Source organism: Lepidochelys olivacea (genome assembly GCF_965140295.1).
Source record: "Lepidochelys olivacea isolate rLepOli2 genome assembly, chromosome: 1".
Lineage (NCBI taxonomy): Eukaryota > Metazoa > Chordata > Testudines > Cheloniidae > Lepidochelys > Lepidochelys olivacea.
This window is the reverse complement of record NC_140411.1, coordinates 30,386,488-30,412,683: the sequence shown is the minus strand read 5'-3', so window position 1 is coordinate 30,412,683 and position 26,196 is coordinate 30,386,488. Positions and strand designations below refer to the sequence as shown.

Sequence of the window (26,196 nt, the reverse complement as noted above, 5' to 3'; positions counted from 1 at the left end):
GTGGGCCTGACTTATGATTGAATTCTTGGGGTTAGCAATATTTCAAATGTATAAAGTCTGCTAGGTAACTTCTGAATTTCTCATAGCTGGGGAAAAAATCCTATAACTAATGATTGAAAATGGAAAAACCAAACTTTCCGAATAGTAATTGAAAGCACCAGTATAAATGGGTCAAACAAAACTGGAATTTCTAGGCCAACCTGTTTTGAGATGGAATCTGGTGGTACAAAAAGTAGCAATCTAAATAAATAAATTAGAAGACTTGTACAACTGAAAACTAATTTTTAGCTTCCCAAACAATTTGATCAATAAATCATAAACTGTCCCCAAATCTCATCTCCTTGTAAGAGACAGCATATGAGAAATTTCAGGCAGAAGGGATTTCTTTTTATTTTTGGTTTGAAGAAGCTGGCGAGGGAGCAGCTGTGGGAATCAACTTCAACTATGTTATGTTAATAGTGTAATAAGGAATAAGATGATAAGCAATAGCCACCATGGATTGATTTGTCAAGAACAAATCATGCCAAACCAACCTAATTTCCTTCTTTGACAGGGTTACTGGCATAGTGGATGGGGGGGAAGCAGAAGACATAATATATCTTGATTTTAGTAAGTCTTTTGACAGTCCCACATGACATTCTCATAAGCAAACTATGGAAATATGGTCTAGATGAAATTCCGACAAAGGAGGTGCACAACTGGTTGAAATACCATATTCAGAGTAGTTATCAATGGTTTGCTGTCGAACTGGAAGGACTTATTTAAGTGGAGTGCCACAGGGGTCTGTCCAGGGTCCAGTACTTTTCAACATTTTCATTAATGACTTGCATAATGGAGTGGGGAGCAGGCTTATAAAATTTGCTGTTGACACCAAACTTGGAGGAGTTGCAAGCATATTGGAGGGCAAGATTAGAATTCAAAACAACCTGGACAATTGGTCTGAATTTCACAAGTTTAAATTCAATAAAGACAAATGCAAAGTAGTACACTTAGAAAGGAAAAATCGAATGCATAAATCGAATTAGAAATGCACAACTACAAAATGGGGAATGACTGGCTACGTGGTAGTACTGCTGAAAAGTATGTGGAGGCTAAAGTGGATCACAATTTTAATGTGAGCCAACAATGTGATGCAGTTGCAAAAATGGCTAATATTCTGGGATATATTAACAGGATTGTCCTTTGTAAGACATGGGATATAACTGTCCTGCCCGACTCAGCACTGGTGAGGCCTCACCTGGAGTACTGTGTCCATGTTTTGACGCTGTAGGAAAGAGGTGGACAAATTGGAAAGAGTCCAGCGGAGAGCAACAAAAATGTTAGAAGGTTTAGAAAACCTGATTTAGTCCTGAGGGAAAAAGCCTGGAGATGGGGGGAGGGGCTGATAACAAATTTGAAGACTGTTACGGGCTGTTGTATAGAGGTGGATGATCAGTTGTTCTCCGTGTCCATTGAAGGTAGGACTGGAAGTAATTGGGTTAATCTGCAGCAAGAAAGATTTAAGTTAGATATTCGGGGAAACAAACCTTTTTAACTGTAAGAATAGTTAAGCACTGGAATAGATTTCCAATGGCGGTTGTGGAACCCCCGTCACTGGAGGTTTTAAGAACGGGTTAGACAAACACCAGTCAGGGATGATCTAGGTTTACTCAGTCCTGCCTCAGCGCAGAGGGCTGGACTAGATGACCTCTTGAGGTCTCCTCCAGCCTAACCTTTTATGATTCTGTGTTGCAGGGGAATCTATTGCTCCTTGGCTGTAGCTCTCTATTCATTAGCCATTGTACTTTAACGGTCTTTACGGGAGTGTTTCCCCACTCTCGTAACAGACTGGCAGTCAGAGGGATTTGAACAGGCTCATTATGCACCCATGATGGTGCTCCTCCAGCAATCTGTCAGCGTAGGCGAGACAGGCAGGACTTTTATAAACATGAATATTTTTGCAAAATATGCAAGACAACATACTGGATGCAAATTAAAACACTAATGGTAACTTGCTTGAAGCAGTGTTAGCTTCCGACTGTGTCCCTTGCCCAGCTGCTGCTAAGCAAGCTTCAGGGTCACGGTCAATGGAAGCTCTACATGCAAAACGTCTCCTCCTTATGCGGATCTGGGATCTCTTCTCTGTGCATTCACAGGATCAGGTGGCTTGAGAGGCTTTCCCCATGTGAACTTTTTCAGGGCCCCAATCACTTCTCACTATAAGGAATGCATAGCAGGAGCTTCTGCAAGGGAGATTTCATGATCATCTCCCACAGTTTCATGAGCACAATGGGGCAGTCTGGCCCATAGCAGTGCTGTTGTGTAAAGCTTTGGAAAGATAACCACAGGTTGTGAGAATTTTGTAGCAAGAACTCTGGAACATCTACACTGAAGAGATAACTCATCCTCTTTTAGCCCCACAGCAATCACTCCAAAGCTCTGTGGCAGTCACTACACAGTGGTGAAATTCTTTAGAAGCAGGAGCTATGTTTACAGAGAGATATTGTTGATCCACGGTTGACCTGCAGTATTGGTAATTGTCATGTTGTTCACCTGTTAAACTTCTTTGTATATCGCTTTTTAGCTGCCAGAGCCAACAGACTCCTTAGGCTGAGCCGGCAGAATTTGTAAGCACCTTCAACTGACTATTTGAGCGCCAGACTTACAAAGTCTGCACGATGCACAATGGAAGATGTTAAGCTTTTCTGCTTCTTGGACGCTAGGGATTTAGGTGGTGGAGTTTGCTGATTCGGAAAGCTTCTGCTTTGGATCTGATAAATGCTTCAGGAGCTCTCAAGAAGCTTATAAACTCTTTTGAAGTCTCTCTGAATTGTCAGGTGTTCCCACCAACCCAGTCCCACAACCTTTCATAAAATCACTCAAAGGTAATAAGCCTCAGCACAGTGTGGAGTGTCTGCTCAAAGTTGGGTTTGAGATATGGCATTCCAAAAAAAATCACGTAAGATGTTTCTACAAAGAAAAAAAAATCTTGTTTTCCAGACTCTCCTAAAAAACAAAAGCTTTTTCTGATTATCATCAAATGTTCCACAGAAAATTATCATCCAGCCAGAGACAGCCTATGCAGAAACTGAGACAGAAAGCTGTTTTTTAAAGGGTGTGTGAGAGGCTTCAGGTATCTCCAAATTGGGCTTTTAATGAAATGAAAAGTAAATTACAACTTTAGTTATCAAGTCATTGACATGTTTTCATAAGAAGAGAGGGGTTTTTTTGTTTTTATTAAAACATGTTAAAATTCAAACTTCTTAAATGATTACCCTTCTCTCTCACATAAAAACATTGGAAAATAAAGGGTGCAAGAAACACTGACCTTAACTTGACTCTGACTTGCCAATAAGATCCCACTGTCCATCAAAGACACAGTGACCAGCAAGACTGGAGAGCAGTTTCCCCATTAGAAGGCATGCATGAAAAGGAACTGAATATTCAGAATATGAGAATACACAATACAAAAAAACCCATGAAAATATCATTGGCAAATTATGTTTAAAGATGTATGTGCCTCCCCCCAATCACCCACAGTGTAATTTTCTTAACTAAAGCCTGTATTCTTCTCTCCTCCTGTGGAAAACTCCCGTGGGAAGGAAGGAAGTAATCTAAAAACTGTTTCACCACATGAAACTGCCAAACTGCTGAGTAGGGGAAAGGGCTATATGAGCTATATGGAAGTACACAGGCTGCGAGGACTTTTGGGGAAATATGGAGCTAAATTCATTTTTGGCGTAACTCCAGTACAGTTAATGAGGATCGTAACTCTACAGATCTTGTAAAGGGAGAGGATCATGTCGTGTAGGCTCCACTCCCTTCTCCCAGTTAATGAGGATCGTAACTCCACAGATCTTGTAAAGGGAGAGGATCATGTTGTGTAGGCTCCACTCCCTTCTTTCCATGAGCTTCACCTCCTGCCTATGAGGCTTTCCACTCGTTATTAAGAGTAGTAAATTATTAATTACTAATGGTTAATCATTGACTTTATTTCAGTCTGCCTAATTCCTCAATGAGAAATCAGTGCTTTATTATACTAGATACTGTATAAACTGTAAAGCAGAGTGTGGAATCTGGCCCTTCATTACTGTAGTTGAGAAATGGATTTGTAGCATGAGTACACAGTTCATAGGGAGCTTCTGTAACTCCACTATCAAATGGCACTACACCGCTGTCAACTATCAATTCACATGCTTTAGATAATTCTCTGTTTTTTTCTTGGTTTGAAATCCCCAAAAAGCATTTGGATATGACTTTATGGCTTTAAAGCTTGCTAAATGGAATGTCAGGCTTATAATTTCTCTGCCTGTCTCAGTCACTTTGTGTTACACTGGAGGTTTTCAGTGGGATTTGCTAATTAGATGCTTTTTAGCCTCTAGAGACAAGCCATGGCAATGAAATATTCTTGGTTTCCTGAAAGAGGCTGCATTGAATTGGGGTTTTGTTTGCTCGTGTGTTTTATTCTCTGCCTGTGTTGTGGGGACTCGCCTTTCCCACCCTCTACCAGTAAGTGTCCAGTCATAGCAAAACTCTCTTGTAATAAAATTTCAAACTCTCTGTCTTTCAGGTTTCATTATAAGCCCAATTTCAGCCCATACTCAATGAAGTTTGCCACCCTTTTAGTGAACCTGGGCTGGGTTTGGGGAAAGCCTGGATGACTGAGTCTGGAGAGAAATTTGAAGTCAAGTTTTCACTTAGTTTTGTGAGAAGATGGACCAGTCACTGAAGGATGGTCTTGGGGTGAGACTTAGGGTTTGGGGCGGAAACCCTGCAAAACTCAGTCATTTTGACTAGCGCTGAATAAATTCAGCAAATATTTTTGAAAGCTTTTGATCAGCTGTGTGGTTTATTGAATATGATTAATCAAATAATTAAAACAAAATTGAACAGAATACGTGCCCAGATTCACCAAACAAATATTGTTTGAACACCTCTGGTTCTTACGTACTGATATGGCCCCTATCACTCTAGCATCTAAGTGCCTTACAATCTTTAACACCTCTGTGCAGTTGGTCAATACTATTATTCCTATGTTACAGATGGGGAACTGAAGCACAGAGAGGGTAAGTGACTTGCCCAAGGTCACACAGAAAATCTGTGGCAGTGCAAGGAACTGAACCCAGATCTCTCAAGTCCTAGACTACTCCCTGGGCCATCCTTCCTCTCATGGTTTTGATCCAAAAGCACGTTAAACTCAGAGGTTTTAGCTGAGATTCTCTTTTTTCATTTTTATTCCTATGGGAGGGGAAAGAACTCATATCAACAGAAACCAGAATAAATTCACCAAATCTCAATGGACTGAAGCCACAGCAATTCATACAGCTCTAGGCATGTGCCATTGTGTCCTGATAGCTGTATTTAGTCAGTGACTCCTAGATCTTGAGGTCAATTTAAGTGGGGGTCATGAGAGCTTCACCCACTACTTCATATGGGCAACCAGTTGTCCTTATTTTTAAAACTCAGGATCTCCCCGTGCATCTTCTGTTCTCTGCTAAGATTACACCCAGGGACAGTGTCATCTTATACAGAGCTTAGTGCATTGTCAGCACTTACATAATAAATCATCGTTTTCGTAATCCCTTTTAGGGGTGGGCACATCCTTTGGGAGGTATGGGGAGGACATGGCAGGCTTGCAGTATATTTCTTCTTTTCAAAACCCTGGAAATTTGATGTGGTTAGTCACTATTTTGGGGGGAGTTAGCCCTCATTTGCCCTAGTCTGGTCATGCCCTAGATCTCTTCCCTGTACCAAGACCTTGACCAGCTGGGCTGATATGCTGTTCTGCCACACTGACAGAGCTTTGTACCATCTCCTAAGAGAACCCTGAACAGTTCAGCAGTCGTCTCTTTGCGCGAGACTGAGAGCCGCACCTCTCCTGGCCCAATCTGTGAGGCTTGATCTCAGCCAAATTCTCCTTGAACCCTTATGCCAAACTGTGAGGAAGATGGTCACAAAATTGCTGTTCTTGATATTTCATTAGCATGAATTAGGAGCTTGTTTATATAACTTTGGCATATCTATGTATATTTGTATATGTTTTAAAGTGATATGAATGGTTTGAGTGGTTCAACTAAGCCTATGGTTCTATAGAGATTTTGGGAGAGATTCTGCTCTCAGTTACCCCAGTGTAAATCCACAGGAACACCTTTTGGTTTTGGTGAAAACGGTCTACATTTATGCTAGTATAAATGGCAGAATCTGGCTTTTACTCTTCTTGTCCATGGACACTCCACGTCTTTAGTGAAGAGCATTTATTGTAACTTGCAGACTGTTAGAACTCGGAATACGAGGAAACACCATAAGCAATAAACATAATGGCCTGTTCACATTTAATGTGTGGCCAGTAGAATTCTCCATTATTTTCCATCACCATTAACTTACACTTCTAATTTAGCTTTTGAAATTTCTTAAGTGAAACAAAATATGGCTTCCTTGGATGATTCATATAAAAACAATTATTTCTTAGATCTTCGTATTTACCTTTTTTTAAAGCATATTTAACTGCAGCAAGATCCATGTTTTTGACTGTGGAGGGTTCTTTTTAAATACCTGTGAAGTAGTGAAGTCTAGTGTGCGTGGTGGTAACTGGTGCAGATGAGTATTCCCTCTAATTTTCCCACACATGTGCGTAATGAATTCTGTTCTGTGCACCAATATGGTGCAGATAACAAAATTCATGTGGGGGGGTGGGGCTGAGGGGTTTGGAGTGTGGGAGAGGGGTCAAGGCTGAGGCAAAGGATTGGGGTGAGAGGGGGTGAGGGCTCGGGGTGGGGCCAGGGATGAGAGGCTCAGGGCTGGGGCAGAGAGTTAGGGTGCAGGGCAAGTGAGGGCTCCGGCTGGGGGTGCGGGCTCTGGGGTGGGGTTGGGGATGAGGGGTTTGGGGTGCAGGCTTCCCGGGGGCTATGGTGGGGAGAGAGGACTCCCTCCAGCTCTCTCTCCTTGCAGCAGTACCTGGGCTGTGTGGGGAGAGTTGCCTCTCCCCCAGCTACGGCAGATCCGTTCCAGGGCTGGGTTGGGGTTGGGAGGAGGGGCGCTTCTCCCCTGGCCGCAGGGCAGGTCCATGCTGGGGGAGAGGCAACTGTCCCCGCTGCCACCCTGAGGTCCTGTGCGGGGTTTAATAGGCAGCTGCCCGGCCGCACAGCATAGATGGAATTTAAGCTGCAGACTAGGGATTAACCTGGATTTAGATTAAAAGTGGAAAGGGTTCTGTAGTTTCTGGATCTGCAATCAAAGAAGCTGCTCCCTACTTGAGGAGGAGAGTAGTGCACCCTTCTTTACATGCTGACTACCAAAAATCCTCTCAGCCTAGCTGCTAGCTCCATTTTGGTTGCATTTCTTCGTAGAAGGGTAAAATGATCTGATCTGAATAATAATTTGCATATATACTGGCAGTTAGCATCAATTACATGGACCCTCATTGGTTTATGGGTGTGAAGTCCGACAGAGAAGGTCACAAGTCCTACACTTTCAATTTCAGTGTCCAAATGGGCTGGAAAATGTGTAATGCCGGAATTAGAATATGTCTACACTGCGATTAAAGACCTGCAGCTGGCCCGGGCCAGCTGACTTGGGCTAAGGGGCTTGGGCTAAGAGGCTGTTTAATTGCAGTGTAGATGTTCGGGCTCCAGCTGCAGCCTGAGCTCTAGGACCCTCTCGCAGAGGTTATGGATCTATTATAGGAGTGGGTGGGTGAGGTTCTGTGGCCTTCAGTGTGCAGGAGGTCAGACAAGATGATCACAATGGTTCCTTCTGACCTTAAAGTCTGTGAGTCTACACTGCAGTTAAACAGCCCCTTAGCCCGAGCAACACAAGCCTGAGTCAGCAGGCACCAGCCAGTCACGGGTTTTTAATTACAATATAGCCATATCCTTAGACAGTTAGCTCCCTGGGGACTTCATATTTGAGGAGGCTTACGTGTAATGTTTATTCCACCAGTGGTCTGGGCTTAGTTAAAACTCATGCAGTGTGTAGCTTATTTTTTGTTTGTTTACGAGGGTAGAGTTTGGAGCTAGGCCCCAATTAAAATTCACTGGGATTTGAGTGCCTCACTCCTTTAGTCTCTGTAGAAAATCCCAGCCTAACTTTGTAAAGCATTATGCTAGCAAAATTTAGCCCTTCCATAGTTGTAGATCCCCGGGTGAGTAAGGATCATAATCCCCATTGTACAGGCATGCAGAGTGAGGTGGCAAGAGGCTAACTGATTTATCCAGGTCAGTGAGTGAGTCAGTGAAAGAGCCAGGAATTAGAGCCGAGGTGACTCCAGGTCCCTTATCTATTGGGTTACACTGCCTCTGGGCTACAGCTTGTAGGACACACACAATGTCAAATTGATTGGATGAGAATATGTAATAGGAGGTCCCAATTAAGACCTCAGTTGTGGCTTTGCTCTGAGCCCCAAGAAAGGGGCAGTGTGTTGCTGTGCTTCCTATTGAGCAGAACAGGAGTCAGATTGTTCCTCTGCAAATTACAATCTGTCTCATGGCACTTCCCCACCCTTCCTGGTGCAGTATACATCATCCCATGTGCTGGCACAGCTATGGCGACCAACGAGGGATGGACTTGTGGCTCCACCCAGTTCCCATCCACTCCCACCTGCCTGCACAGGAGTGGAGAGAAACATAGAGCCTCCATCCCCTCCTGTACTACCACCTGCAGTATGAGGACTCAGCACAAGGGAGTAATGTGGAACCTTGCACCCCCTTATTTCTTCACACAACTGCCCTGTTCTATTCATTCCCTGGCACTGGTCACTGTTGGAAGACAGGATACTGGGCTAGATGGACCATTGGTCTGACCCAGTATGGCCGTGCTTATACACAAGCTGGACCACAACTGGGCTCTAAGTGTGGGTGAATGACTAAAGGGTTAATGCTTTCGTTGAGGTTAGAAGAGCAACCAAGTTTATTCAGTGCTTATCTAAACTCATCTGAACGTCTCTAAACTTTAAACCTAGCAAAAAACAGGCTTTCTTGGGACAATTTCAGTGTTTTCTCGTTTCAGCTAGAATGGCAATAATAAAAAACAGCCTCTTTCACGCAGTCTTCCTGGTCTCTGCTGGAACCATGCAAAGATATAGTAATTAACAGAACTGTTTAGAACTGTAAAGATTCAAATTCATAGCAGATGGTGTGCGTTGGTTCTGGCTTCTCATACTTAGTCCAAACACATCTGTTCCCTCCCCGTTTGCCCTAAGAATTATATCTTTACCATCATACACTTGCAAATATGCTCCAGGAATGAAAACACATTAACTTTAACCTTGCTCCTGAAGCTGCAAATTTGCCCCTGCTGGGTGCTAATTTAACTGCTTCCAAAGTGTCTGCTGGGCGTTCGCTTTTATTTCTTTAGTATTGCACACATCTGGCATGGTGCAAAACGCCAGGGCACCACAAAGGAAAATGCCGAACCTGATAGACTTAACCCTTCATGGAAAAATACAAATATGGTGGATTTGGGACCAACACATCTCTCTCATCTTTTCATGCTGGTGAGAGTTTTGTTCCTCTGGGAGAACAGAATTGTAATAGCAGGCCGGATGGTCTAGTCAGGATTACTTGCCAACAGTGTCCCCGCTATATAGATCTTCCCCGTCTCAGAACTGGGCCTTCACATGGAGGATCCTGGCCTCCTGTGGGATCCATAAGTTCTGGGATGGCTTTGCTGTCTTTCTCCTAGGATGCAAAGTTTCCCATTGACTTCAGTAGGCTTTGAATGAGGCCATTAATGTCTCAGTGCCTCCGTACCCCATCTGTAAAGTGGGGATAATAATACTTCTTTTCTCCCACCCTTTGTCTAGCTTGCTTAGTAGATTGTAAGTTCTTCAAGGCAAGGGCTGTCTCTTCCTATGTGTATATATAATGTTGAGCACAGCTAGTCCAGAGAAAAGGCAAACAGATGGGTTTGGATTGGTTCCCTTTGGCTTTTGAGAATGCCATGGGATGGGGGGGGGGCATTTTATGGGGTGACATAAACCAATCCTTCCTCTGGGAATGATCGTAAGGGGCTTTCATCCTTCTGGAATTTTCCATCCCCTCCCTTCCTGTGGGTGGAGCTGGTCAAAATAATTGGAATTTCAAAAATTTCCAGCAAAAAATGGACTATTTTTTTCCTGGAAACTGTTGCTAAACATTTATCCTAATTTTGACCAATGCTACCTGTAGGATATTTCCGTGGCAGGGAGCTGATCCAGACCAGTGACTAACTTACATTATTACAGCAACAGACCCAATGATCTCCCTTTAATGTAGTGTTTTAGGTGTGCATTAACCATCTATGTGCCACACTAACCAAACCAAAACACAAACTGAGCCAATCCAAAACCATCGGCCTGTCTCATTTCCTAGCATAGCTGATGCTCTGTCCACTTAATTAACCTGCCCTGCCCTGCCCTGCTGATTGTCTGTTTAATTAGTGGTTTATATCATTTAGCCAGCTCACATGTTTCACTAATCTATTCTTGTTAATTTCATAGCTACATTTACTATCCCTTCTTGATTTAGGCTGGGATTTTCAAAAAGCGCCTGAGTGAGTTAGCCACCCAAAATTCAATGGGCTTTTTGAGAACCTCAGCCTTGCAGCCAAATGACTTCCCTGCTACACTCTGCCCTCTCTTCCTTGCTCTCACCTCCCTCGATTATCTCATTGAATTCCTCCATCCCATTTTTCACTCATTGTCCCTTCCTGTCTCCTCAAAGTCTTTCCCACTACCCTCACCCCTTCGAGGTCCGATCCCTCCACTCCTGTGCAGCTGAACACTTCTTAAGTGGTGTTGGACCACCGTGTGGTCCAGCACCTCGAGAAAGAAGTCATCTCCTTTGGGCTCAGGTATAGGAGACCCTTCCATATCCCTTCCCTTGGTTTTGGGACTCAGCAGCCTTCTGATAGAGTTTTCAGGGCCGAATTTTATTTTTAAAGTAGGTAAATAACTTGTGGATTATTCTCAGTCCACAAACTAAACCCTCCTTAGCAAACATGGAAATTTACTCCATGAGCTAAAAGCAGCTGGGTTCTGGCTTCATCCTAAAAATGCAGTTCAGATCGGTACGTTTCACAAGCAGTAGGGCCTGGTCCAGAGTACATTGGAATCGATGGAAGTCTTTCCATTCTCTCAGCAGGCTTTGGACTGGGCTCTTTGTAGCTGTTTTTAATAGCCGCATGCATGCAGCAAATTATTTTGTAAAACAAAATAATGTATAGTGCTTTTAGTCCTTGCTGAGATGTGTTCACTTGTTATGGACTAATAGCTTGGAATATTCACTTAAGGAATTTGGCCCTTGATTTGCAGAGGTGTTGTCAAGGTTCCTCCCCCACTCTGAACTCTAGGGTACAGATGTGGGGACCTGCATGAAAAACCTCCTAAGCTTATCTTTACCAGCTTAGGTCAAAACTTCCCCAAGGTACAAAATATTCCACCCGTTGTCCTTGGACTGGCCGCTACCACCACCAAACAAATACTGGTTACTGGGGAAGAGCTGTTTGGACACGTCTTTCCCCCCAAAATACTTCCCAAAACCTTGCACCCCACTTCCTGGACAAGGTTTGGTAAAAAGCCTCACCAATTTGCCTAGGTGACTACAGACCCAGACCCTTGGATCTTAAGAACAATGAACAATCCTCCCAACACTTGCACCCCCCCTTTCCCGGGAAATGTTGGATAAAAAGCCTCACCAATTTGCATAGGTGGCCACAGACCCAAATCCTTGGATCTGAGAACAATGAAAAAGCATTCAGTTTTCTTACAAGAAGACTTTTAATAAAAATAGAAGTAAATAGAAATAAAGAAATCCCCCCTGTAAAATCAGGATGGTAGATATCTTACAGGGTAATTAGCTTCAAAAACATAGAGAACCCCTCTAGGCAAAACCTTAAGTTACAAAAAAGATACACAGACAGAAATAGTTATTCTATTCAGCACAATTCTTTTCTCAGCCATTTAAAGAAATCATAATCTAACACATACCTAGCTAGATTACTTACTAAAAGTTCTAAGACTCCATTCCTGGTCTATCCCCGGTAAAGACCAGCATATAGACAGACACACAGACCCTTTGTTTCTCTCCCTCCTCCCAGCTTTTGAAAGTATCTTGTCTCCTCATTGGTCATTTTGGTCAGGTGCCAGCGAGGTTACCTTTAGCTTCTTAACCCTTTACAGGTGAGAGGAGCTTTCCCCTGGCCAGGAAGGATTTCAAAGGGGTTTACCCTTCCCTTTATATTTATGACAGGTGTAAAAATGACTCTTAAAATGTCCAGGCTATAATTCGTAAAGGCACATCGTGGGATTTGGACATCCATGTCCAAATTGCTTACCCAGCTCTGGGGAGAGTCTCAGCTCAAGAAAACAAGGTGTGTTCCTGGGTGATTCTGTGACTTTAACATTTCTAGGCCCGTTTTATTTCTCCAGATTTCCCAGCCTGTCCTCCTTCCCCCCTCCCCCTGCCAGTACACAAGTTCTCGTGAGCTGAGACATTAATTTGTCCTCTTGTTGTGTGTTCATGTGTGCCTCTTGATAATGAAGGCTAATGGGAAATTTGTGGGCATGTACTGAGCAGGATACAGGCCCTTAGAAGGGGACGACTGGGGATGTGTGTGTACCATGCATTAGCACAGCTGACACAAAGGGCCCTGGCTGTGCTAGTTATCATTAGTTTTGTCTATTGTTATAATCTGTTCAGGAGGGTTTTTTCTTTTTCTTTTCTTTTTTTTTCGCCAAGTGGAATCCAAAGTGAGTCAGAAACCATTAGACTGATACTCCAATCATTGCATTTGCACTTTGATCGTTAATGAAAATCATTTGTGGAAAAGAAAAAAAAAGAAATGAAAGGCCCTAGGATATTTTCTGTAAGGACCTCTAAATTTGATACTAGGGAGTGTAAAAATGTTTGGACTGCTGTGAACAAACGGATGCAATGCTAATGGACTGTTTTATTCATCTGCATTGTTGATTTTCAAGCAGAGGAGGCCACTATGCAAAACAAAATAAAACGAAAAGCAGTTCTATGGCTACTAATTAGAGAACTCTGGCTTGAAATTTGCATTTGATGCAATGGATCTGAACAATAAAGTAGCACGTTATTCTCAGGGAAAGAAAGCGAGTGTGTAAGCAGAACAAGTGGTTGATTTCCTGTTGCAGCCTCACTAGAATGAAGTTTTCAAGATCCCTGGGCCTCTCGGAAAAAGAGCAGCATTTCTCAGAGTAATTATTCTGGGTGTGCGTGGGCTCTTGTACAGATGTCTGTGTTTCTAACAGCTTTTTCTAGTGTCTCAGCAAGCCATTTATAGTAACAAAACAATGCTATAGCTGGACTTCTGGGACATCAGTTCCCAGATGGTAAATGACCAATATTTGCATTATTTCAGCCTCATGCTAGAAGTGCACAAATAAAAATGCACAAATAAGATAGTTGGGAGAGAAAAGATGGCCCTTTGTTGTGGCATCTGAATTCCAGTACTGTGTAGTAATAATAAATAAATAAATATGTAGCATCTTCAAATTATTTTACATCCATTAACTAATTCATCCCCACCATGCTTGTGACGCTGGTAACTAAGTAACCAATTTACAGATAAACTAAGAGGTTAAAATCAACATTTTCAAGCGTGGGTGGCCAAAAGTTAGGCACTTAAAGCCACAATAAGGTATCTAAGTAGATGAATTGATTTTCCAAAGTGCCAAACAAGCACCCTTTCAAGTCAGTGACTTGGAACCTAAATACATTATTTTCACATAGTTCTTTGTGTGTAATTTCCTAGGTTTATTTAAAAAAAGGAAAGCCCAAGTTTTTTATGTACAGCTGTATCAACCACCCCATCATGTATCAGCAGCAAGTTTTGAACCTTGAACTTTTACCACTGGAGTGCAGATATCTACCACTTGAGCTCCATGACTATGTTTGCTAGTAGCAGGAGTAGGCTGTTACTCTGGCAGGGGATGGGCTGCTGAGGCAATGTGCGGGATCTGGGGGGTAGTCAGTGGGAGCTCAGCCTGGCTCTGTCTCTCCCACTGAAGTAGTGGATCTCCAGCCCACGTGGTACCCACAAAGGAGGAAAGGGCTGCAGAGACGGTGTGTTGGATCTGGAGAGGTGGTTGTGGGAAGCCCTGCTTGACTCTCTTCCCCTTCCCCCCACCTGGAGCTGGGGGATCTCTTGCCCATGTGGTGCTCTCAGAGGAAGGTCATGTGCCGGATTTGGGGAGAAGGCTCCCTTCTTTTCCTCCCCCATTGCTACAGCTGCTCGGGCACTTTCCAGGTGTTCCCAATGCAGCATGTGCTGCTGTTGCAACTTTGGCCCACCTGTTCAGAACGTTAACGTTCAGTTATTATTTTGCCATGGTGCCAGAATTTTCCTGAGGAACACAAGCAGCGGAAAGCAAGTGATGATTTTCAACCGTTTATAACTCGTCCAAATTTGAATGAAATTTCATGGGGAAGTGAAAGGCCTGTCTCTAGCTTCAGGGCTCTGTCCCTGCTGGATTTCTAAGGTTTGCTGCAAACAGTAGAAGTGTTCGAACTTCTCAAAAATGGCCACAAGAATCTTTTATAACGTAAAGTGTTAGGCAGCCTAAATATAGGGGTTGCTGCCAGCTTCCCCTATAATATTCAAAAAAACTTTTTGCTGATTTTTATAAGGCAGTTGGAATGAATTACCAGTGTCCTGCAAAAATAGCTGTGGATGTATTAACTTTTCCATTTTTTGTTTTATTATTCCCTGCTGTTGAAGAACTGTAAGCAAAAGACTCCAAGGCTGATCCTCATTAAACCTAAAACCCTTTCCCACCGTTCTGGCAGTAGAAAAGGCTCTTAAAGAGGGTGGAAATAGAATTACACAGTAAGGTGGACTTCGGTGTAAAGGGGCCTTAGTGGTAGTGAGTCAGTCCCTACGTGTTCCAATTGCTGTTTAAAAAAAGAAAACCATGTGGAAAGTAAACTCAGAATAATTAATTCAGCAGCAGGAGCAGCAGCAAAGAAACCCGATATATTCATCAATCAACACTGGAGACCTGTTTGTTTGGACTAGTTAGAGAGTGATGAATAGGTCCTCTGTTTAAAACATTCAGCTACAGTGAGAAAGGGTAATAAATTATATGTTTGTTAATTGTATATACCATATGTATAGAAAGCACAAAAAATTGTTAATACACTGTAACAGTGACAGACTCTTCTAGCGCCCTAAGAGCCTTAACTCATTACAGTTAAACTATACTTGTGGAGACCTCAATTGGTGTTTCCTGGTGTATCGGAGGTGGGAGAAGCTTGTCTATTACACACTCCAATGCTACAGGGATGAGGGTGGTATAAGAACTTATATAGAATAGAATGTAGTGGTGTGAGTAGCGGAGAGCCATAAGTTCAGCACTGTGTTATGCTGTGTTATAATGAGTTATGGGTGATATGGAAGTGGTCTTGTCATTTGAACACTCTCTGAGTATATTTCTCTCTTTTCTGCTGACAAGATCAGTCAAATAAGCTCCAGGCTTCACTGCACTTCTTTGTCAGCAGCAGTAGCAGAGAGAGAGAACAGCCAAAATAGGACTGGCATAGGAGAAGACCAGAAATGTCATTGTATTGTTTGGGTTGACACTGCCTTGTCCCATGATGATCTGTGGGACATGGACCCACAGACTTTGAACAAGATCCTTGCTCTTTGTGACTTGTGAAGGTGAACACTCTATGGGACCTATTTTCAATGTTTCTTTTAAGAGGAGCAGAGAGCCAGCTCAGCAGAAATATGTCAAAGAATGGCTGAAGAAACCCTCACTGTGCACTGAAGATCTAGTCTCAAATCTCCCTTTTGGTGGAAGGTGCTGAAGACGTTTACAGCTGGGCAACTGAAGTGTCCTCTGGATAGAATTCTCTGGTGTGCTCCAATCTGGTTTCAGTCCACAGGACAGCCTGGAGCTGGTCGGAGCAGGTTTTCAAAGTCCATCTCTGAATTTTACAGCTTAGGTCTGTCTCTCATTTCTTTGATCTATTTTAGTTTTCAGCTACAAAGAAAAGCTTTGATCAGCTTCAAAAGTTTCCTTTTTTGCCCCACCTTGTTCCATCAGATGACTGTGCTGTTGTAAAATTTTGTACACATTATTACACCCATTTATGTTTCAGTCAAGGCAAAATGGATGCGAATTCAGTCTAAAACACGAGCTTACAAATTGAAGTTGCTTTTCAGAAATCCTTACTCTTTGGTCAGCCTGTTTGTATTCTCGAGGGAGTTCAGAATGTAAAATGATCCAAAGTCATGTATTTATAATGACCCTAAACTAACAGTACAGGATAAAACACAGTTGGGTTTTTTGTAAATCATCTCAGAGGAGATGAACGGTTTAAGAATTTGCTTCACTTTGCATAGACTGGCTTTTCTCCAGCATTTGCTCCTCAAGTCAAGGCAGTGAGGAAATGAGTCTAATGTATGAGAATGTTGCCATGTTGTTAAATGGTGGTGTAAAAGCTGTGCTTACTTCCATGGGAATGAGAACCTTTGCCAAAAGTGAGATGCCTAAGCTTTCCCTTGGGACCACGTCCTAGCATGGAATAAATGGAGGAAGTTACTATGAGAAGTCAAAGCAGGCAGCAGTAATGATGTGGATCTGTGTAAGTGTATGTCAGTAGGAACAGAGGAGCAGCCTGCCATTCTGCTCTTCGTGGCACATGTGATAATCAGTTTAAAAGTTCATAGAGAGAACAGCCGCCTGTACCTATCTCTTTGTGGCCTCTGTGTCAGTGCATACCTAACACGTACATTTCTGACCACTGCTCTGTTTTTTCAAACATATACTCATTTCAAAGGGAGCCAGATTCTGCTCTCTGTTACGCCATTGTGCAAATCCAGAGTAACTCCACTGAAGTCAGTGGAATTACTCCAGTTTTGTGCATGGGTAAACAGAGAGCAGAATTTTGCCTGTGGCCTTTGGAAGATTTGAATGGGCTACTAAGTGTATTGCAGTGATCTGACCAAATCCTCACCTGGTGTAAATCAGCATAGCTCCATTGATTTCACTGACTCTAGGGAGGGGACTCATCATCCTAGTCTACACATTCAAAATGGCTTTTTTAAAATACAGAATAGATGTGTTTGATTTCTTTTAAATACAGCTCATTTCAAACCCCCGCTAGCAAAAAGGACTTTTTTTTAGTTATTTTTATTTGATTGGAAGAGGGGAGAACTCATTAACTTTGCCATTTTGAAAGCCTAGGACTGTAGCTTAGCAGAGCACAGACTAATACTGTTCATTAAAATATGCATGTTTGATGTTTGAGGTAATGCTTCCACAAATCCTCAGGGAGATGATTCTGCAGAGCTAAAACAATACTTCTCACAGCCAAATGGCACAAATTCATTAATAACGTTTTGTGATCAAGATGAAAGGTACACTTAGTAATTGCTGAGTATAAACTTATTTTTCAAATATACCCTTATTGCCCATGGATAATAGACTGATGTAGATTGTTGCATTTCATCCTTTCCTCTCCCTCCTCCCTCCCCAGACTGGTTCACCAGCAATTTCTGTGGAAGAGGTTTAAGGAATGATGGGAATTTCTGTTTGGCCAAATCCTATCATTCTGCTGGCACTTATCTGGCATTATAAAACAGACAGATTTGTTAACTGCAACCCAGGGATGTGAATTTTGCTCACAGGAAATGGCATTTTAAAATCTTAATTTCTGTCCCCTCCTCCCCCCAGTGTCTGTTTCTAGTCTTCCAACAAGATAGAAACAAGGAACAAAACACACATGAGGCAATAGGTTTCGTTTTGGAAAATCAGGCTGTAGATGATAAGCTGCTTGGGGGTTTAAAGGAGAGTGAGAAAATGTGCATGTGCAATAAAATCATAACTATCCTACCCATTTATTTTGACCACATAGTCTTTGGGGAGAAAAAAAAATATGGGCATGCATTCAGTGGTGTTACATTACTCTAACTAAGATAGCATCTGAACCCTTTTACTGCCAATAATTTTGAAATGAAACTGCAGTACGGGTAAAGCTTTGAGCCCTCTGATGGTCTGGTAGTTACATACTGTGTTTTACCTACCTAGAAGGTTTGACTAAAGAAGAAAGATAAATAACACCGTCCTTAACTTGACTTTTTCTGCTACTTTATGGCTAGCTAGTCAGAGTCATAAGTGAAGCCTTTAAATCAGGAACTTAAACCCTATTCCCATGTCATATATGAATTTATGGCTCTTCAGCAATGAGTCATTTGTTAATATTTCTCATATTGTGCTTGTTCTATATCCTTTATGTTCACAAATATGAACACAGAGGGCCCAGTCCTGCTCCCAGTGAAGAGGATGGCAAAAATCCAGTGAGAGCAGGATCAGACCCAAAATGTAGCCCAGGGATAATGTATTTCTGGAAATGTTACGGTGCTTCAGCTAATGTAAATAGTGGCATAGGGTTGTCTACAGGGAAAATAATGCTGCAGATGTTCAGATGATAGATTTTCACTCGTCTATGCTGTAACCTTATAATTCATGATGCAAATTTTTAATTTTCATTGTTAAAGAAAGATTTATTAGCCTTTATAAATGACATACCTCAAGGCTGTATGAAAGATGTGCATGTGAGCAAAACTACTCCAAGTGGAGTGTGAAGCTAACGGAGAAAATTCTGCTTTTCACCAGTGAAACAGCATTTTCGCTCATCAGAGGAAAAGAGAGACTGCCTGAGAGCCTACTTTGCGTCACTTGGTCTAGATCTGAGAACTTTGCCCATGTGACGAGAGGTTCTCATTGTCACAAGTTTGAGTCTTGAATCAAGATGACCACATTCTCATATACACTAAGCCACTTTTATGCTGTCCTGGCAGTGTAAAGGGACCTTAAAGAATGTGTAATAAATTACAGTTAAACCCACTCCAAGGCCTTTTTACACTTCCAGAGCGGTGAAAAGGTGCCATAGGGTATATAACAATTGAAACCATGAATTCCAAATATACAGTGGGACCAGCTCTCAGTTACACTAGGTCCCCTTTGCAGTGGCAGTGTAAAGGGCCCTTAAAGTATGAGCCCGTTACATTAACCCCACTTAAAGCCCATTTTAAACTGCCAAAGTGACATAAAGGAGTGTTAGGGTACATCAGAATCAAATAGCATGTGATTATCACAAATGGGGGGGGGCACATTTTCAGAAGTGCTCAGCTGCCCCCAGATAAAGTGGCTGGATAGCCACGAGTTCTCCTGTTGAGAACAAGAGCTGCTGGCTGGGCACTTTGAAAAATCTGTCCAGCTTCCTGCAGGAGCCTAAATGAGAGCTGGTGGGTATGGAGCTGGTGTGAAAATCTGGCCCTGAACGGTTACGTTCTTCTGGGGTTTCAGAAGAGCCTAGGATCAGGTGTTTGAGGGCTCAGGGCCCAGCAGCTCTCAGAGAGTCTCCTGGCTACATTTTCAAAAGAGCTCAGCAGCTGACATGCACCCAACACACAGAGCTCTTCTGAACATCTGTCCATATATATTGGTGGGTAAAATGGAAGTAGAAGTCTTTTGGAAAAGCTAGCTCACAGGATTAATAGCTGGTGGCTTTCTTCTGTGCATGGCTGTCGTTTAAAAGTAGAGTTTGAACCAAGGCGCCGACTCCATGGGTGTTCTGGGGCTCAAGCACCTACTGAAAAAAAAATAGAGGGTGCTCAGCACCGGGAGGTCTGGATTAATCTTTTGTGGGCCATGGTGCCTGGACCATGGCCCCATTCCCTGCTCCACTTGTGCTCCTCCAAGAGGCCCCTCCCCTGCTTGGCCTCTTTCCAATCAGGTTCCGCCCACTGCTCGCACGGGGTTGGGGGAGGGGCGGAGAGGAGCACCCACCAGCAAAAACAAAAGTCAGTGCGTGTAGCTTGAGCTATCAACACATGTAACAAAGAAATATTTGAGAAGGAAACACGTACCAAAGAATATTTACCTCTGTTTAAACCTTTGTTTTAGGCCTGGTCTACACTAGGTAGTTACGCAACTTCAGCTATGTGAATAATGTCGCTGAAGTCAACGTACTTAGATCTACTCACCGCAGTGTCTTCACTGTGATAAGTCGACGGCTGACGCTCCCCTGTTGACTCCGCCTGCGCCTCTCACTGCGGTGGAGTACCAGAGTCGACAGGAGAGTGCTCGGCGGTCGATTTATCCCGTCTAGACTAGACACAATAAAACGACCCCTGCTGGATCGATCACTGCCCGTCAATCCTGCAGGTAATGTAGACAAGCCCTTAGACACACAAAGGTAATCCCAGAGATGAATTTGGCCCAATACAGGATTTCTGCAGTTTGTAACAGTTCAGTGCACTGTTGACTGGAATATTGAAGTTGATGACTAGAAATATAATATGATTCCAGCCCTGGGCAAAGGATCTTTGTCATCACATAGTGGAATTGTCATGGGATGCAGTTATAGTTATTTCATTAGAAGCAGAGCTAGCAGGGAGAAATAAAATAAAGAAAAGCAGGGAGAAATAAAAGGGGAAGGAGAATAAAATTAACTTATTAACTGCATAGGCCAAATCTCCATTTGTGTACCAACAAAAAGGCTTTTGCAAGAAAATAGTGTAAGATAACCCAATTACGCTACTCAGTACTGTTGCAATATTAATGCAAAGGCCAAAGTTCCATGGGTTTGTATTAAAGTATGACTATAGTTAGAAAAGTGAAGATGTAAAAAAGGCACTTTCTTACTCAACTGATCTGGCCCCAGTGTGCACTCAAAGCAGGATGAGCAGATGTCCTGATTTTATAGGGACAGTCCTGATATATGGGGCTTTTTCTTACATAGGCTTATTTCTTATATAATATTTTCTTATTACCCCCCAACCCGTCCCGATTTTTCACACTTTCTATCTGGTCACCGTAACTCAGAGTCATATCTACTTACTTTACTGCCACAAACAAGTCTTTACTATTTTTTCCCCTCCTATTAGCAATGCAGAACAGCAACATCTAAGGGAGAGCTGACTAGATCAGTCTGGCTCTCACGTCATCAACAGAATTGGTAACTATGTTCAGACTGCAGAAACTTTATTACTGCTGGTGATGCATAGGCTGGAAAGAACACAGTCTGACTTTCAAACCTCAGGTGGAGTTGGCATTGCTGACAGCTGGGAAGCTTTGATGTGTGATTCTGCAATGAAAAGTAAATCTGAACATGGCCTTGTGAGGTTATGTGTTTTTGGCATCTCAGCGACTCAGAGATTTAAACCATTTTTAACTATAAAAATGAAATGTCTCCCCTTTAAAAAATGTCACTTGTATACAAGACCTGAATCTACTGACGAACACCAAAGACCAACAATAATGTCTCAGCATACTGTGTTGCAGTGTTTAACCGTGCGTTGCAGAGTCAGCATCAGAAGAAGTAGGAGCAGAATGACAGTTTAAAAGGATTTCCTGTTAATGGACATTGAAGTTTAAACCCTGTCTCTGAATACCTACCTTCCATAGCCACATAATTAATCCTAACCAAGGACATTGTCCGACCCAAAACGAAGAGAATAATATTTTTAAAAATTGAAATGCCTTTCTAAAAACTTTCATTATTTTAAAACGGAGTCTTATCCAAAGTGCTCTCAAAAGTTACAACTATAATTTAAGATGGTTACATTTTTATTGTTATTTGTCGTGTCCCAAAATATGCTAGATGTTATGCTAAATCTCCCATTGACTTCATTAGACTCTTGATAAGACTGAAATGCATGATGAAGTGGGTTCTAGCCCATGGAAGCTTATGCCCAAATAAATTTGTTAGTCTCTAAGGTACCACAAGGACTCCTCATTGATTTTGCTGATACAGACTAACACAGCTACCACTCTGAAACCTGTAACAAAATGGGTTCCTGTCTTGAAGAGCTTATAGTATAAGGCCCTTCCACAGACATTAATGTGTGCATTTAACGCTGCTCTTGTGAGGAGTCCCATTGCAGTCAGTGTTTGCAGGATCAGAGCATAAACACAACCGTTAGGGTACTATTATTATTATTATTATTATTATTATTATTATTTCTTAATAACATTTATATTTCAGTAGAAGCTAAATGAAAACCAGGTCAGGACCCCATTGTGCCAGGTGCTAGTCAAACATACAGTAAATAACAGTCCCTGCCCTATAGAGCTTACAATCTAAAGATGTGGCCACATGTGTACTCTCCTTACTAAATGAACTTATATCCCCCAGGAGTTACTGTATATTCGTGTGTACAATCTGAGTCAGCTACAAGCTAAGATTTCGTTATCAATAACTAAACAGAATGACTCGTGCAAAAGTTCACTGCCATTTCTGTATTCTCGTTTTTAGTGCAAGGTAGAGCAACAGAATTGCTCAGAGGCTGTCTGTCTATCATCACATCTTCTTGTATAGCCCTTGTATAGCCCTTCAAGAGGGGTGGGGAAAGGTGTCCCAGCCAGGAGGATTGGAAACCCTCTCCAAGGGTCCCCCTGGTCCGGTTTAATCTGTTCCTCCTCAATGCTCAAAGAAAGAGCTAAATAGGCTTCATTAGGAGCTTCTTTTGTTGTTTTAAATGCTTAATCAGAGCTGAAATCACTTGAGATGGGGCAGTGTTTCAGCCTGCAAAGAGTTGTAAATCACTGAGACTGATGTGCAGAGGTCACAGCAGTGGCTGGAGAGGCGCAGCCAGTGGCCAGTAGGCGAGTGCCCCAGCAGTGGAGCGAGTAAGATGCCTCCTTACCTCTACACAGGGTGGAATTTTTTTTTAATAACTTTGTGGGGGAGGGACAGCTCAGTGGTTTGAGCATTGGCCTGCTAAACCTAGGGTTGTGAGTTCAATCCTTGAGGGGGCCATGTAGGGATCTGGGGCAAAAATTGGGGATTGGTCCTGCTTTGAGCAGGGGGTTGGACTAGATGACCTCCTGAGGTCCCTTCTAACTCTGATATTCTATGATTGCTATAGTATGAGAACACTTCTGTGTGTCAACTGTATGCTCCTATTGCATGCATGGAATTGCCTGGCTCCCCCTCAGTTTTGCCCTCTTGATTTTAGTGCAAGATACAGTACCAAGAGTTCTGTAGCTTCCGATAGCTTCTGCAGCTTTGATTTAAAGTAATCCCAGGCCTCCTCTACCTTTAGATCCATACGTTCTTCCTGTATCTTAGCACCTGGAAGACAGCATACCCTTCTATTCTATGGATCAGCTCTGGTTACAGGCCTGTCTATTCTTCTCAGTAAAGAGTCTCCGATCACATAGACCTGCCTTTTCCTGGTGACGGTGCTATTATCCAGTCTATCATCCTCTGTTCCCTCTGGCTGCAAGTTCTTTCCATTCCTATTCTCCCTTGTAATCCTCTTCAACCCATCCTGTATCCTCCTGGGGCTCATATTTGCTGTAGTCTCCATTGTCTCTTCCCCTTTTTCTATAGGAATAGCCGCTCTTCTCTTCTTTCTTGCCCTTCCACCTTCAGTGATTACCTCCTCAGCCCCTTCTTCATTTTCCAACTCTGCTACTGTGTGCAGAAGCTATCGGAAGCCTGCATCCCAAGAAAGGGGAAAAAATTCATTGGCAGGAGTTGTAGACCAAGCTGGATGAGCAAGCATCTCAGAGAGGTGATTAAGAAAAAGCAGAAAGCATACAGGGAGTGGAAGATGGGAGGGATCAGCAAGGAAAGCTACCTTACTGAGGTCAGAACATGTAGCGATAAAGTGAGACAGGCTAAAAGTCAAGTAGAGTTGGACCTTGCAAAGGGAATTAAAACCAATAGTAAAAGGTTCTATAGCCATATAAATAAGAAGAAAACAAAGAAAGAAGAAGTGGGACCGCTAAACACTGAGGATGGAGTGGAGGTCAAGGATAATCTAGGCATGGCCCAATATCTAAACAAATACTTTGCCTCAGTCTTTAATAAGGCTAAAGAGGATCTTAGGGATAATGGTAGCATGACAAATGGGAATGAGGATATGGAGGTAGATATTACCATATCTGAGGTAGAAGCAAAACTCAAACAGTTTAATGGGACTAAATTGGGGGGCCCAGATAATCTTCATCCAAGAATATTAAAGGAATTGGCACCCGAAATTGCAAGCCCATTAGCAAGAATTTTTAATGAATCTGTAAACTCAGGGGTTGTACCGTATGATTGGAGAATTGCTAACATAGTTCCTATTTTTAAGAAAGGGAAAAAAGTGATCCAGGTAACTATAGGCCTGTTAGTTTGACATCTGTAGTATGCAAGGTCTTGGAAAAAATTTTGAAGGAGAAAGTAGTTAAAGACATTGAGGTCAATGGTAAATGGGACAAAATACAACATGGTTTTACAAAAGGTAGATCATGCGAAACCAACCTGATCTCTTTCTTTGAGAAAGTAACAGATTTTTTAGACAAAGGAAATGCAGTGGATCTAATTTACCTAGATTTCAGTAAGGCATTTGATACCGTGCCACATGGGGAATTATTAGTTAAATTGGAAAAGATGGGGATCAATATGAAAATTGAAAGGTGGATAAGGAATTGGTTAAAGGGGAGACTACAACGGGTCCTACTGAAAGGTGAACTGTCAGGCTGGAGGGAGGTTACCAGTGGAGTTCCTCAAGGATCGGTTTTGGGACCAATCTTATTTAATCTTTTTATTACTGACCTCGGCAAAAAAAGTGGGAGTGCGCTAATAAAGTTTGTGGATGATACAAAGCTGGGAGGTATTGCCAATTTAGAGAAGGACAGGGATATCATACAGGAGGATCTGGATGACCTTGTAAACTGGAGTAATAGTAATAGGATGAAATTTAATAGTGAGAAGTGTAAGGTCATGCATTTAGGGATTAATAACAAGAATTTTAGTTATAAGCTGGGGACGCATCAATTAGAAGTAACGGAGGAGGAGAAGGACCTTGGTATTGGTTGATCATAGGATGACAATGAGCCGCCAATGTGATATGGCTGTGAAAAAAGCTAATGCAGTCTTGGGATGCATCAGGAGAGGTATTTCCAGTAGGGATAAGGAGGTTTTAGTACCGTTATACAAGGCACTGGTGAGACCTCACCTGTGTGCAGTTCTGGTCTCCCGTGTTTAAGAAGGATGAATTCAAACTGGAACAGGTACAGAGAAGGGCTACTAGGATGATCCGAGGAATGGAAAACTTGTCTTATGAAAGGAGACTCAAGGAGCTTGGCTTGTTTAGCCTAACTAAAAGAAGGTTGAGGGGAGATATGATTGCTCTCTATAAATATATCAGAGAGATAAATACCAGAGAGGGAGAGGAATTATTTAAGCTCAGTACCAATGTGGACACAAGAACAAATGGATATAAAGTGGCCACCAGAAAGTTTAGACTTGAAATTAGACGAAGGTTTCTAACCATCAGAGGAGTGAAGTTTTGGAATAGCCTTCCAAGGGAAGCAGTGGGGGCAAAAGATCTATCTGGCTTTAAGATTATCCTCGATAAGTTTATGGAGGAGATGGTATGATGGGATAACATGGTTTTGGTAATTAAATATTCATGGTAAATAGGCCTAATGGCCTGTGATGGGATGTTAGATGGGGTGGGATCTGAGTTACCCAGGAAAGAATTTTCTGTAGTATCTGGCTGGTGAATCTTGCCCATATGCCCAGGGTTTAGCTGATCGCCATATTTGGGGTCGAGAAGGAATTTTCCTCCAGGGCAGATTGGGAGAGGCCCTGGAGGTTTTTCGCCTTCCTCTGTAGCATGGGGCACGGGTCACTTGCTGGAGGATTCTCTGCTACTTGAAGTCTTTAAACCATGATTTGAGGACTTCAATAGCTCAGACATAGGTGAGAGGTAGTGGGTGGGTGAAATTCTGTGGCCTATGTTGTATAGGAGGTCAGACTAGATGATCATAATGGTCCCTTCTGACCTTAGTATCTAGGAATCTAGGAATCTATGTAGCACAAAGGGCTTTGGAGTTCCAACATGTATTTTTCAGTATAACATTCTTTCACACTTTTTCATATTGGGAAAAACAGGAGCTTCCTACTGCCCAGTGTATGTAAGGGACTTTGAGAAATAGGTAAGGCAAAGCTTTCCTGGTAAAATCTATTTAATCCATGTTGACCTTTCCTAAGTGTACCTTAAATGAAGCATTAATCATGGGGCACTAGTAGAGGGGAGGAATATCTTTTCACTTAATCATTCATGACCAATACTTTTCTTGTAAACTTGATTCACTGTCTTGCCTGGCAATTTTGGGAGTGGGTTTTTTTGTTGTTGTTGTTGGGGTTTTTTTTTTTTTTTTTATTTTTTTTGTCTCTCATTTTTAAGCCACAAGCTGCTTCTTATCCT

At 42.4% G+C, this 26,196-nt stretch overlaps 1 protein-coding gene and 1 long non-coding RNA gene across 3 annotated transcripts in view; one reads left to right on the top strand and one right to left on the bottom strand.

Annotated features, from left to right (window-relative positions):
• Positions 1-26,196, top strand: part of MAML2 (mastermind like transcriptional coactivator 2) — a 298,978-nt gene that overhangs the window by 198,312 nt on the left and 74,470 nt on the right. The window lies entirely within an intron of this gene.
• The window catches only part of LOC311524166, a 32,959-nt gene continuing 25,261 nt past the window's right edge, over positions 18,499-26,196 (bottom strand). The window contains exon 5 of the long non-coding RNA XR_014712493.1: positions 18,499-19,577. This is a non-coding gene — a long non-coding RNA (uncharacterized lncRNA). The remainder of the gene's footprint in view (positions 19,578-26,196) is intronic.